Here is a 14,436-nt window from a genome sequence, read left to right on the forward strand (position 1 = left end):
GAGATGGAAAGTCACAGTGCATGCATTAGACAAGGCTCTGTGTTCTAAACAAACGAGGTGGAAAATCTGGAGAGAAGGCAGATCCCAGCCTATGAAAGAAGAAGACACGAATAAATAGAGATATAAAAAAAATTATAAAAGCTACAGTCTTCCACCAAAGCAGCCTGGTGGTCATTTTTGCTTTTCCTACACCTTCCACAGAATGGAATACCAACAACTGCTTCATTTTCCCTGGTCTCTTCAGTGTGCTCTTAGCTTATTTCCAACATGACCATGCTCAGAACAGCCTTTAGTTAAACCTGAGGATAATTACACTTAGCCAAGGACACCCACTTTCTGGCTAAGTACCAAGAGCTGAGAGGATCTGCTGCCTTTGCTGGAGTTGGGGAGGCCTAGCACAGGTGCATATCACACTGTAATTGGCTCTTTTGAAATTGGTAATCGCTTCTTTTGGTAAGCGGGACTGCCACTGACAGGTAGGGCTGGGAGAAGCCCACAGCATACATCAGCGACACAGGGGACTTGCGTGACTTAGACAGGCATTGTTAATTGTCAACTTCTCTGAAACCCCCAACATCCTGGGAGGGACTCATTACAAAGACTCCTCTGGAATAGAGATGAGGGCAGGCTTTCTATCTCCCACAAATCATTTGTCGGCGAGTGTGTTATCAAAATATGAGCCAGCCCCTTCAAATATATTTTAAACACCGTTAATGTATTTCTACATGTCACCGGCTGACAGCTCTGCCATCCTCTCTCCTGCCACCAGGGAAATTTACATGCATTTGAATTCAGTGGGCCAGGCTCAGCCGCCCCACACTGACAGCCCGTTTAACTGGGTGATAAGTTAATCTGTGTGCTGTTTGATGGATTTCTGTCTTTTACCCAAAATAGAGTTTACAAAAATGACTCAAGGAGGCTCTCTAGTTTCTGTGGAACTTGGGGAACTTTGGGAGGTTGGATTCCTTGGGGCCAGCTGGGCCTCACACTGATGGCTTCTTATCTCACATGCTTTGGCTTGTATTACAAGTCTCTGCTCTTTCCTTCCAGAGACCTCAAGCATTTATTTAAGGGAATACAAAACTGATCAGACAATATGTCGAGACCCAACTAGCCTTCAAGAGTGAGATTATCCACCTATGTATTTTTGTGGCAATGAAATACCTGTGACCAAATGCCCTGTTGTTTTTTCATTACTGTATTAGATTCCTGGTTTGCAGAGGGGTTGAGCCAGGAGCAAGCCCTAGACAGCAGGGACCTTGATTGACCTGGATAAGGACTACAGCAGTTGGAAAGAAATGAGGCTGCAGGGAAGCATCTCTTTGAAAGGCAACACTCCACGTAGGTGTTGTTGCATGCAGAAGGCCTTAATGCCAAAGGAGAGAGCAAGGGAAAGTGATGAGGTGGAGACAGGAGCATCCTACAAATAACACTAAGAAGAGGCGATAGGAACAAAATTGACTTTGGGTAGGATCTGGGTTATTCCGTGGGTCGGAAGATACTACGGGTAGTTTGAATGTATTTGACCCCCATAACTTAATGGGGAGTGGCACTATTAGGAGGAAGTGTGGTCTTGTTGGCAGAGGCTGGATTACACATGCCTTTAATCTAGACCTTGAGGTTGGAGGGTACACCTTTAATTGGGGCCACACCTTCTGCTGGAAGTGTCACTGTGGGAGCAGGCTTTGAGGTCTTTTCTCAAGCTTCACTGGGTGTGACCCTCAGTTGACTTCCTGTTGCCTGCAAGATGTAGGAACCTCAGCTATTTTTCCGGTACCGTGCCTGTCTGCACACCACCATGCTCCTCGCCATGATGGACTGAACCTCTGAACTGTAAGCCACCACAATGAAATATTTCCTTTATAAGAGTTGCCGTGGTCATGGTATCTCTTCCCAGCAACAAAAACCTAACTAAGACAGCTAGAGATGGGGGCTGAGAAGGCTGTGGGGAGGGTAGGCCCCCATCTGACTCTATCTGCTCAGGGAAGTGTGACGTGAAGTCCATGCTGGGCAGAGAGCAGTGTGGGGGTGGAGTGAATGGAAAAGCCCTGAAAAGACAGAGAAAATTGACTGGAGTGGTTCTCTGGGAGAGCGGGCAAGGGCTAGCACACTGACCTCTGTGCCTGTCTTCTTTGAATGGCATTCCTAACTTCAAGTTGAGGCCAATCAGCATGACTGGCCAGCCGTGTCTAGACCCTGAGCAGCAGCTGCAGGGAGGTCTGTGCTGGGCCAGGCCTGGCACTGTGCCAGCTAGGAGGACCAGAAGCTTGTTGGTGCTCAAGGGTTGTCTGTAGAACATGCATCAGATGAAGCACCCAGGAAGATGTCTCCCTGAGGGAGGAGGGTACACAGGAAGACATGTCAGCTCTCTGACCCCACCTTCCTCCAGCTGTGAGGAAGTGCTCCCTTTTCAGCCCTTCCCCAGGCCAACCTCCTCCCAAAATGAGGACTTGCCTCTGTTCCACACACTGGTCAAATTCTGAATCGATCAGTTTCCTCTGCTCTGGGGTCATGGGTCTTATATAACCAAACTATCCTTGGTCCCCTGGACATGGAATGAGGATCTCTGACCTGCTCAACTTCTAATGCACCTTCACCTAGAAGCATTTCTTCATACCTTCAGCCACTGTGGCCCCATCTTTCGAGACTCTGAACTTCCTAGAAAACATAAAGTCCAAATCAAATCCTTACATGAATGAATGTGGGCGATCAGCCGATTGCAGACTCCTGGTAACTATGCTGGATAGTTGTTGGATCTGGACTCTCATAAAGTCATGCTTATTCTTGAAGCCCCACGCTGACAGAGTGTTGTATGGAGCTCCTGAACATTCAGGAAGAAATCCCAAAGACCCACTAGAGGAGGAAGACACTGCCTGGCACCCATTGCTCCACCAACACATGAGGCAGAGTTGGATAAAGCCAGGCCCAATTCAGCTCTTTCCCACAGCATCACCCTCTCTCAGAGACAGATGTTTTGACTTTAAGGTGTAATCATGAGGGCAGTGCCTACAGGGGTTCAGAGCACACCAGCACTTATGACTACTAACCAATTCCAAAGCTAAAAGCATGTAGGCCTCACTCCTGTGTGCTGCTGCAGGAACTTTCCAGTGTTGCGTTCCTAAATCATGAAACACCTAGTGTAGTTGGTGTTCTCTCTGGCCACCAACCAGCTCCAAGTAGAGACATAGAGACTTAACTATTCATTATGAATGCTCGGGCTTAGCTTAGGCTTGTCCCACTAGCTCTTTTAACTTAATTTCACCTGTTTTTATTCATCTATTATTTGCCTTTGGGCTTTCTACCTTTCTTTCATTCTGTATGTCCTACTTTCCTGCTTCCTCCATGTCTGTCTGTCTGGACCCTGGCCTCTCCCTGCCATCTCCTTTTCTTTTCCCCCCCAAACCTAAATTCCTCCTCCTACTTTCTCTCCTTGCCTGGAAGTTCTGCCTATGCCTCCTCCCTCACTATTGGCCATCAGCGTTTTATTAGACCAATCAGGTGCTTTAGGCAGGCAAGGTAAAACAGCAGAACATCTTTACATAATTAAATACAACACATCTTTGTGTAGTTAAACAAATATTCTACAACAACCCAGGAGCCCTTTATGCACAGACTCTGGACAATTCAAGTGCAGTGTCTGTGTTATCCTTCCTTGAACTGGCTATCAAGGCTGCAGTCCAGAAAGGGATGTGCAAATCATTCAGATTGCCCTAACATAAATGGAAGGTGTCTTTGTTTCTTTTCTATTGCTATAAAGAGACCATCACTAAAGCAGCTATAAAAAGTTTATTGGAGGCTCGCTTACCATGTCAGAAGTTCAGAGTCCATGACCATCATGGTGGTAGCACGGCAGCAGGCAGGCATGCATGGCTCTAGAGCAGTAGTAAATAGCTCACATCTCATCCACAAGCATGAGACAGAGAAGGAAGTGGGGAGAAACACTGGGAATGATAAACTTTAAAGCCTTGAAGATCACTCCCCCAGCAACAACCCCCCAACAAAGCCACACCTCCTAATCCTTCCCAAACAGTTCTACCTGCAGGAGACCAAGTATTCACATACATGAGCCTGTGAGGGCCATGTCATTCAGACCACCACAGGCAGGGGCTGTGTTCCCCTCCTGCCGCCAGCTCCCTTCCCCACAGAGGCTTTGCAGAGGCTAGTGGCAGGAAAGTCTGACAAGCTATCTCTATCAAGAGGAGTGACTTGTACTGAAGCAGCAGGCAGGGGCTGTGGATCCTGGAAAACAGCTTACCATGGCCCAAAAGAAGCTTGAAAGTCCACTTAGCCAATGAACATTCTGGGCATTGAATAATAGTCACAACCACAAAACCCTTTAAATAGGAGTCATGATGTCCACAGGCCAAATGCGGCCACAAGCCACAACGTATCATCTCACCCATTTCTTCTCCTGCACTGCCAGTCTGCCTTTCTGACTGGGTAATCCCACAGCCAGCAGTAGTCTGGCCCCTGTGAAAGCCCCACCTTCTGGAAGCTCTTCCCTCTGTCTTCTGTTCTCTCCCAAAAGTGAGCCACCGGGTGGGTCTGATGTGACAGATCTCCTCTGCCCTCTCTGTAAACACAGGGATAATGTGGGCTGCAGACGCCAGGGCGGACACACGTGTCGTCCTAGATTCAGATCTGTCGTCACAGGCCCCCTCATCAGACTGCAGCGGCTCCCACTGTGCACACCTGCAGCTGCTGACTGCAGAGAAATGAGAAATTCCGAGGCTACAGGGCACCCCACGAGTTCGCACAGAGGTATTTATCACAGGTGTTTCTATAATTGTGGTGCATAAGGAAGCTTCCTGGGTTCAGTAGTGGGAGACCCTCACCAAGCCTGCCTCCACCTGCCAGAGGAAGCTGCTGGTGGCAGGTTTGGAGCCATGCAAGGAGCTAGACCAAGAGGATTCTGCTGGCAGAATCTCCACACATCCCTCTGACAGGTACCCACTCATGCTTCACCTGAGGACTGTCTGCAGCCAAAGAATCATAAAGGAAAAACAGCATGGGATTGCCAATGAGCAGGTTAAAAACCGCCTCTATGAGCATCAATAATAAATTCAATTTTTTTTTTACCAAAAATTATTTTAAAAGCCTGGAATACTATTGCACTTGCTCTAATTAATTCTAAAATATTTTGTTCTTGTGATGTGAAGATGTAGTCAACACGTAACCACACTAAAATGTGAGGTAAAGGCATTTAAGTGCATCAGACTGTTAACTACTAATAACAGCATTTTTCTGAGTTCCAGGTTGTTGTTGTTGTTGTTGTTGTTTTATAGTCTTTTCTAAATGTTTCCTGTTTGAAACCTGTGGTGGGTAGTTTACATTATTTTTAGAAAGGCATCCACATTTGTATCTCCTTAAAAGGTTCTGAATAGAGCTGGAGAGATGGCTCAGCAGTTAGGAGCACTTGCTGCTCTTGCAGAAGGGCAGGAATCGATTCCCATGACCCATATCAGGTGGTTTGCAATGGCCTTTAACTCCAGCTCCAGGAGATACAATGTCCTCCTCTACCCTCCTAGGGAACCCACACACACACACACACACACACACACGTGGCATACGTGAACAGAGAAATACACACACACATAAATAAAAAATAATAGAAATAAAATTTTTAAAAGGTCTGCAGGCCCTCTGGCTTTGCTTCCTCCCAGACCACAGAGGAACTGCCAAACACCTGCTAAGACCCTGGAAGCGGCAGCCACAGACAAAGAGGTGAACAGGATGCGACCATGCTTGCACCTGTTGGCCTGATGAATTTGGAGCCCTGGAGGAGGTCAGTCAAGAGAGCTGTCAAGTGGTAACGATGGACCAAGGTGGGGAGTTTAAAGTCGTGAGTCAACTGGAGCCAAGGCCTGCCAGGGGCAAGGGCACTAGGGATCAGGAAGCCTTGACACATGGATGGCCTGAGATTTGAGCAGTCAGGCTTGGAGCTGAGAAGGCAGCAGGGTATGAGGCAGGGGCCACGAGGGCGCACTCTTCTTCCTGCGGCACAGCAAGAAATCCTGACTTTTCTCCTACCCCTCCTCCGAGGTCACTTTCACTGATCTCCCCAGCTTCAGTCTCACAGGACCATAGCGAAGCAAGAGAGACAAGACCTACTTCACAAGTGACTGCCACGCTCCAGCACCCCCTGACTCAGTGGGTGGAGTGGACTGCAGCCACTTCCCCCAATACTGAATGAAGACTCACACTTCCCTGTTGTCTACCCTTCTGCTTAAACCCCTAGGTTAAGAAAGGAGAGAGAGAGCAGGACAGTATCCCTGACCTCCCACTGCAAACTCACACACGTGGCCACACACTTCAGGCACACAAGGATGGGAAGGGAAGACAGCACACCTGCAGAGCAGAAGGACACCTAGGAAGGCAGCCCGAGTCCATGCCTGGGCAATGCTCAGTCAGCCCTGGAATGGTCCTGCTTTTGCAAGTAACAGGCTCCGCAGCAAGGGGAGCATCTGTAATCCAGAGGGCCATTTGGCACCTCTTTCATTTTTAACGTACTTTGCAACATTATTTCTCCGTCGCCACATGGTGAATTTTGTCCTTCTGAGAGCCAAAGACAAACACAAGCATGTTCCACATACACAATCAAAGCGAGCTGTTTCCTAGCAACAGGAGCCCTGGGTGGCCAGAAGCCACCTTCCCTTGCAGGGACTGGAGCTAGGCCTATGGGCTTAGAGATTGGCACTGAAGCCAGACCCACACAACCTGAGAGGAGGGCTGGGAGCCTGCATCTCTCCATGCTAGTGGCCCAGTTGCTTGACATATTCTATGCATGGGTACAATCTCATATGTGTGCACAAAACACGTACACTCTGACTACATGCATACAAGGTCCCCTTTGCCTACATAAGCTGATCAAGGCTAAGCCACACAGAGACCTGTAGTCAGTGGGATTGTGATGGGGTTCCCTAGTCCCGACTCTACCCTAGATCTCCTCAGATGACTGAAGCCAACAGGAGGGAATAGTGTGGCTCCCCAGGCACCAGAGAAACTCCTGCTTCATGAGAGATCTACTGGATGCCCTACTGGGGCAGTGTCTTCACACAGATCTCTCTCCTCAGGTAACCTGTGCGATTCTGAACCTGCCATCTCTGCAGGGAACCTATCAGCTGCTCAGAGAAGTCCCCACAATGTTCCCACTTAAGTGTGCTGTTACCCCAGGGTTAATCCATCTGTATTTATGCCAGCACATTAGAGAGACTCGGTGCATCCTATATGGGAGGATCCCATACATTCTATGAAGTATCTCACTGTTTTGTAATTGGTATACATGTTCCAGGGCAGGGAGAAATGTATGGGAAAGGATCCCCCAGTTCTGACAGCTTATCTAACCAGTACTATTCATAAGCCCTTTAATGGATTCTGTCACTTAAAAATAAGGTTATTTGGGCTCTGCTAGTGAAATCTTCCAATTCTATATAAACATTCTTATTTTATTTTTGTTTTAATGCTATCAATAATAAATGCTGTTCCATGCCTTCCAATATTAGCTCCAACCACCCTGAGCACAAAAAGATGGCACCCAAAGGTTTTATGGAATGCTAAGATGGCAGAGCATCATGGAAGACACAAAGATTGTCCCGTGCTGGGAGATGAGAAGCCACTCTTAGGTAAACCTGAAAATCACATTCTCAAAACTGAAAAAAAAAATGCAAATCCACCCCAACACAGCAGTGAAAAACTGAGTGACCCCACACTTTTCTCAACTGAGAGGTAGTGAATCCTCCCAGTGGGAGCACCTCACCCCATGACACCCTGTCACATGTGGGAACTACCGTGAACAGAGCAGGCAGTGGCAGGGCTGAGACAGTTTGGCATCCCCAAACCTGGGAAGGCAGGGCAGCGCAGGGAACCCCTGAAAGGTAGCTCCTCGTTGGCCCCGCCTTTCATTTCTAATTCGGTTTCTGTTTCCTTTCCCCCTATTTTTGTTTTATTGCGCGATTCCACAGGGATTTTAGATGCTATTATTGGGGACATGTTTTCAAAAAGCAGTTCTTGGATGTGTTTCTCACTTCTCGACTTCCTAATTTTTCTGTCTGCTTGTTGGAGAGCAGAGATCCACTCCTCCACCCCCCTCCCCACCCCAAAGCCTCTGCTCTTTGAAGTTAATTTAGCTTTTCTTTGGGGGCTTTGTTCGGTGTCTGCCAGCTTGTATGTCTGGATCAAAGGGTAATCTTTTAATTGGAAGGTTTTATGATTTTTATTTATATCTTCTTCAGTTCCAGAGAATGCTTCATGGAGAGAGGAAAGTCCTGCTTTGGCAAAAGAGCCGCCCATATGTCTGTTTACCCTTATTAACAGGCTTCTCCATGCCCTCCTCTGAGCTGTGGTTCTCGCTAGCAGTGAAGGACTGGCTGCCTCTCCCTGCAACCATCTTCCTGCCCGTAGCCACCCTTCCCCATTGCTACTTTTTTACAGTAGTTTTAATGCCTTGGCGCTGTATTATATGACCCCACTGAAGGAGTTTAATTAATGTCGTGCACGCGTGCATTGGGTTTTATGTCTTTATCAAAAGCAATGGACATGCTATCGAATTGCTTAAATGAAGCACGCTTTATCTTTTGTCCTTCCCAAGCCTTAATTCTCTTTTCTCTGTAGTTGGATGTCTACCAAGCAGCATCTTGTAAGATCTGTTTTTTTTTTTAATCCACTGAGGGATGTGTTTTATAATTTGGTTTTTGGTTTTTTTTCCCAATGGGTGAACTTAAGTGCTATGGTCACCAATGTAATTGTGACAAACTAGTTGAAAGGCTCCCTTTCTGCTGAGATTCACACATTAATCACACTCTGCCCGGGCACTGGTGGGCAACTACATGATCCATGCCCCCCTCAAACCAGCATCATCTCCAGGCATGGGACACATAACCTGCACATCTGTGGTACTTCATGGCATCTCTTCATCAGAGCCCTTTCTACCCTCATATGGAGGAGGGTCGTCTTTGACCATTTTTGTACGACTTGAGACCCGTGTTCTGAACTCGGGTTTCCCTCTGCCACCGGTGCCTTTTGCTGAACAAGAGCATGCTCAGTTCACACCCTTCCATGTTTCTCTAGTCCCAGAGACTGTGACAGAGAACCTAACAACCAGAATCGGTGGCCTGAGCCTTAACATAGGGGAAGAAGACAGCAGTGGCATGGCAGCTGGCGAGAAACAACAGGCAGAATACTGTGGTGGGCTCACAGGGAAGGAGAGTCTCAGATGAGAGCTGTTTTCTGTGGTGGTGGGGGCAGCTAACAGGTTAGGCTGGTATTTGAACTGATACCTCGGTGAATACAGGAAATGAGCCATGGGGATATCTGCTGGGGAGAGAGGGGGTGAAGCAGATCAGTCAGTGCAAAGGGGTACGGACAGAGGAGGACTGATGGACCAGTGAGGTTAGGTAGGAGGGTCGGGGAAGGAGGGTGGGAAGGCAAAGGGATTCCTAAGGAAATTCTAAGCAGGGATGTGGTTTAAGCTGTGCTGTATCATTAAAGACACTCTGGCTGCTAAGTGGAGGCCAGAACAAAGGGAAACCAGGGGGCTGACACCCTGTAGACTCTGTTGACAACAGAAGGAGGGGAGACAAAGGCAGATGGACCAAAGCCATGTCAGATGTGGCACACCCATTGGATGTGAAACGGACGGGACACAGGAAGTTGAGGCAAACTGAACTTTCTTCAGACGTAGTAGCTATCCCCAAGGGGTCAGAGAGCCGTCAACTCTCAATGTTTTCATTGACGTTCCTCTGTGAGCAACTGTCTGTGAGGGTTTGAACGTGTGTCTTCAAATAATGGTGAGACATAGCCCCTTGTGTGGTGTCACTGACAGTGACCTGGGGGACATGGAGTCATGAGGGCAGAGCCCTTACGGATGAATTTCTGCTCTTACATGGACTGCCACATTTCTGCCCTTCCACCTCCAGTCCTGGGCGTGTAGAACAACAATGCCCCGTCCTAGAATCAAACCACACACAGTAGAAGTTCCTCACCCACACCGGCGGCCTTGACCTGGCCTTGGACTCTTCAGACTCCAGAACTCTGAGCAATAAACCTCGGGCTTTTATAAATGTCTGAGCCTCTGGTATTTTATTACAGCAGCCTCAGACAGGCAAACTCCTCAGCCATCTCCCATGCAGGTGTCTTTTCTCGTTTTAGAAGCTGATAGCTTCCCAGACTGACGCATTTATTTCATCTGTGTAGTTCAAGAAGAGCAAAGCCTTCTTTTGGTCCCAGAAAAGAGACACAGGGATGGAGCTGTGGAAGTGCAAGGCTAAAGGGAGCTTCCCACTGCCTTCACTCACGAAGTCATTGCTGTTTACGTATGGACCGTACTGCATCAAAACCATGACTACTCCAACCCCCATACTTCAGAATGGAACTGTACTGTCCAGTCTGGCTAGTGTCCTTATAAGAAGGAGAGGCTTAAACACACAGAGACAGATGTGAGAATATCCACACCACGTGATGACAGCGAGTGAAACAGAGAGAGAGAGAGAGAGAGAGAGAGAGAGAGAGAGAGAGAGAGAGAGAGAGAGAGAGGCTGGGAACAACACAGCCAGCCTGCTCTGGACCTCAGCCTCTAAAACTGGCAGAATAAGCACATATCAGTCAAGCCCCTGTCCTGCAGAACTGTAACAGAGCCCACCACCAAAGCTGCCACAACTTCTGTTCTTTCCCCCTGTAGAATTAGGAAGCCGTGCTACAATTCTACACTTAGACTGCTTTCCCAACCATGATGTTTTTCTTACTGAGGAACTTCTGGGAGCTTTCTTGGTTTCCTTGCAACACATAACAGTCACAGTATTTCCCATCGTCCAACATGGCTGCAAAGTAAATTTCCCCTAGGCCAAACTATCTGAAAAAGTCACTGATAGAGAAGGAAGCCAGCAGAGTTTCTGTGGCATAATGTCCTGGGTACTGAAATGGCCATAGAAGGACTTGGGTACATAGGCCTGAGCAGTTGATTCCCAGGTAGCCTCTGTGAAGACATCTTGGTTTTTGCTGGATGCAGAAGGGTCACTTGATACCCTAGAGAAAGTGGGCAAAAGTGAGGACTCCAAAGAGATGGCGCTTCTGTTAGGGTAAAAAGGTGAGAAGCCAAAGAAAGTCACGGTGGGAAGTGGCCACAGCTCTTAACTAGGGAGCCTACCCTGTCCAAGTCAGAAGGAGGAAGGAAGAGAAAGGAAAGAAGGGAAGACAAAGGGAAAGAGGTGTCTGGATAGCCTGGTAATAAAGACACCCAGCACCACCCACTGGTGCCTGGCCACTTGTGCCTCCCCAGAGCACTTGAACCCTACTCCTGTGCCCAATCCACAACCTGAAGCATGGTTGACAATAGTGACAGATCTTTAGCTTAGACCCTGGTGTAGGGGATCATGGAGTTCATTCTGGAATATTCAAGTATCCTAACACTTTTAGATGTAGTTGTTTCTGAGACGCGTTAGGGGGTTATCTTCCTATGACCCAAATATTTAAGTGTTTTGCAGAAAAACAGAACCTGTGCCCCAGGGCAATTTCCTTAACATTTTACACCCCTTTGCCATCCTCTCATGTGGCCCACTCTCTTGTGTTCTTTCAAACAGTATGCTTTCAGTAAGCTGAAGGTGGCCCCATGCAGGGCCACGTGTCCTTTGAATGACATTTTGGGGGGACTGTGTGCTCAACAATTTTATATAAGAGGTATTCCTCTGAGAGGTTGCCAAGCTGGTCTCGTCAGAAGCTGATGAGGAAGCCCAATATGTTCGGTGCTACTGCCGAGAGGGCTTGGCAGGCCCTGGCGCCAGGCAGCCAGATTCACCCTGGGCTCCAGCACAAACACGCAAACCATTCGGGCTTTGTCCTCAGTCGCCTGGTTCCAGCGTAGTCTCTGGGGCTGGGCATTCTTGCCAAAATGCTCATGACATCACTCATATTATTAATAATTACAGGTTATTCACAGATGGGTGGGCAGATGGACACACGGCCAGAGAGATTTGTTTAATCTCAGCCAGACTATTTCCCCTATGCACCTCCCTCTGCCTGCTTGGGCTGCCTCCCCGGGGGAAGAAATAATGAAAAATAATTTTTTTTATGAAAGAAAAATGAAACTATGATGGGGATTGACTGGTTTTCCCCTTCTGGAAGAAAACTGGACCTAGAGCTCTCCCTTCGCTCAACAGGGTCTGTGAGTTTCTGAATTAAAACGTTTGGAAGGGCTCAGGTTCCTGTCCCTCGTCACACCCATGGGTGGTTGTGGTTTCATCTGTGAGCCAGAATCCATGGTGGGTCAAGAGACATAGCTGAATATGCATATGTACATATATACACACGTATGTACCCATACCCACACCCCTGTATATTTATAATGCATGCTATAATTATGTATGTTTGGTAATTATGCATACAACATAATCGTATTTAGATAGATAAAGATAAATTATAGACAGATGATAAAAATAGATAAATGATGGGCAGATAACTATATAATAGATAAATAAATGATGGAGCTAGATAGATTACGGAAAGATAGACTTACTTTAAAAATTTACTGTGTGATCCACAAGCATTTTCCAGAATTCTGGGAGGACAGTGGAGACCTTACCGCCTGGAAAATAATAATAAGTCCTACGCTGAACAGTTGAATACATGATCCCATAAACTTATCATTAATGGGGTTGAGGAGAGGTTCAGTGAGTCAGAATACTTGCTCTTCAAGCGTGAGGCTTGAAGTTCAAATGCCAGCACTTGCATGAAAGCAAGTCAGGCATGTTTGCCCATGTAACCCTCGCACTTGGCGGGCAAAGACAGACAGATCCCGGGATAATGCTGGCCGTCCAGCCTTGCTAAAAGGATGAGCTTCTGGATGAATGAGAGATCTTGTCACCAGGCAATAGGGTGGAGAGCGACAGAGGAAGATACTTGATGTCCTACTTTGGCCCCTGCATTCACATGTATAGACACACATACTCATATACGTGTAACACACACACACACACACACACGTCATTAGAAAGACATATTGTGCTCAGGGAGGCACAACCGTGTGCTGCCTATTTCTTCGAATTTATCAGTTCTCAATCTGAAGCCTTAGTTCCTGGCCAAAAACATAGCAAGAGCTTAATAAATATATTTGCCTTAAATAAGAAGAGGCAGAAATCTAAAACATGGATTCCCTCCTCCCCAGTCAGATCAGCCCACCCCAGGGCAAAAGGCAGGGCCATTTTGAAATCAGGGAATGCCAGAGAGACGAACCAATCAAGCCAGCCTGGTTGACACACTGCCTATGGCTTATTAAATATTGAAGCTCCTCATGAGACCGCAGAGCCCACGTCACCCACGGTGACTGAGAATACATGTGTTGTATGAGTCATGGTCCCCTGCATACAGAACTTTCACCACGCTGGCCTTTGGCACCGCCCCGTGGGACCGGAAGTGCCTGCTACAAACCAGCAGATACCAACCCTGGTGATTCTTTTTTTTCTGATGCCACAAACAGTTCTGTGCCAACAACCCATTATTCTCATCCAGCAGAATGCACATACAAGCCAATGAGCCACGCTGGGCCTCTAGCCTGAGACCAGCCAAGACAGCCGGACTAACTGGCCCACCTGGGGCTCCTACTTTTGACCTCGGTTTCATTAACACAGTGCTTTTGCCCCATGAGCCAACCAGACTGCTGAAATATAAATCAACTGCCTTCTCCAATTCCCCTTTCCTCTGGCCAAGGTGCTAATGAATGAGGCAGTGACCAAGGGGTGAAACAAGAAGAGAGAATGGACTCAGGGAGGTCACAAATTGGGTAATCTTGTTCCAAACAATGGTGAGGCAGATTACAGACTTTTCCATGCAAAATGCATCCTCCTCCTCCACATGGGTCTTCTGATCCTGAATCCTCGGTACCTCTATCCCCATCTCTACCTTCCACAGACCAGATTCCCAGCCCTCCAATCTCTGGAACCTGAAATAAAATGAAATGAAATGAAATGAAATAAAATAAAATAAAATAAAATGGTGTTCCGCCCAAGTCTTGGACACATGCAGGCTATTGAAGAGGAAAAAGTGTGTGTGCTGAAGTTAAAACTGCTTTTCTCTAAGATGAGCTGCACTGTGAAATTGTTGCTCAGCCCACTGGAGCTGGCCCTTGTTGGTGGTTGTCTCCCAGTTTCACTAGGTCTCGGCACCAGTCTGCCTTCTCAGTGTCTCTGGCCCACAAGGCCAGCTCCTGCTGCGCTGGATGGCCCATAGTCCCTGCGCTGACCACCAGCTCCTGCTGCGTTGGATGGCCCATAGTCCCTGTGCTGACCACCAGCTCCTTGCCGCGCTGGATGGCCCATAGTTCCTGTGCTGACCGCCAGCTCCTGCCCTTTGTGCTTTGAAACTCTAACCTCAGTTTCATCTCTTCAAATCCCAGGGTAGTCTGATTTCCCTTTGAGGATATTTCCTAAGTCCCTGCTTCTTTTGGACTCA

The sequence above is a fragment of the Chionomys nivalis genome, chromosome 8, assembly GCF_950005125.1.
Source record: "Chionomys nivalis chromosome 8, mChiNiv1.1, whole genome shotgun sequence".
Lineage (NCBI taxonomy): Eukaryota > Metazoa > Chordata > Mammalia > Rodentia > Cricetidae > Chionomys > Chionomys nivalis.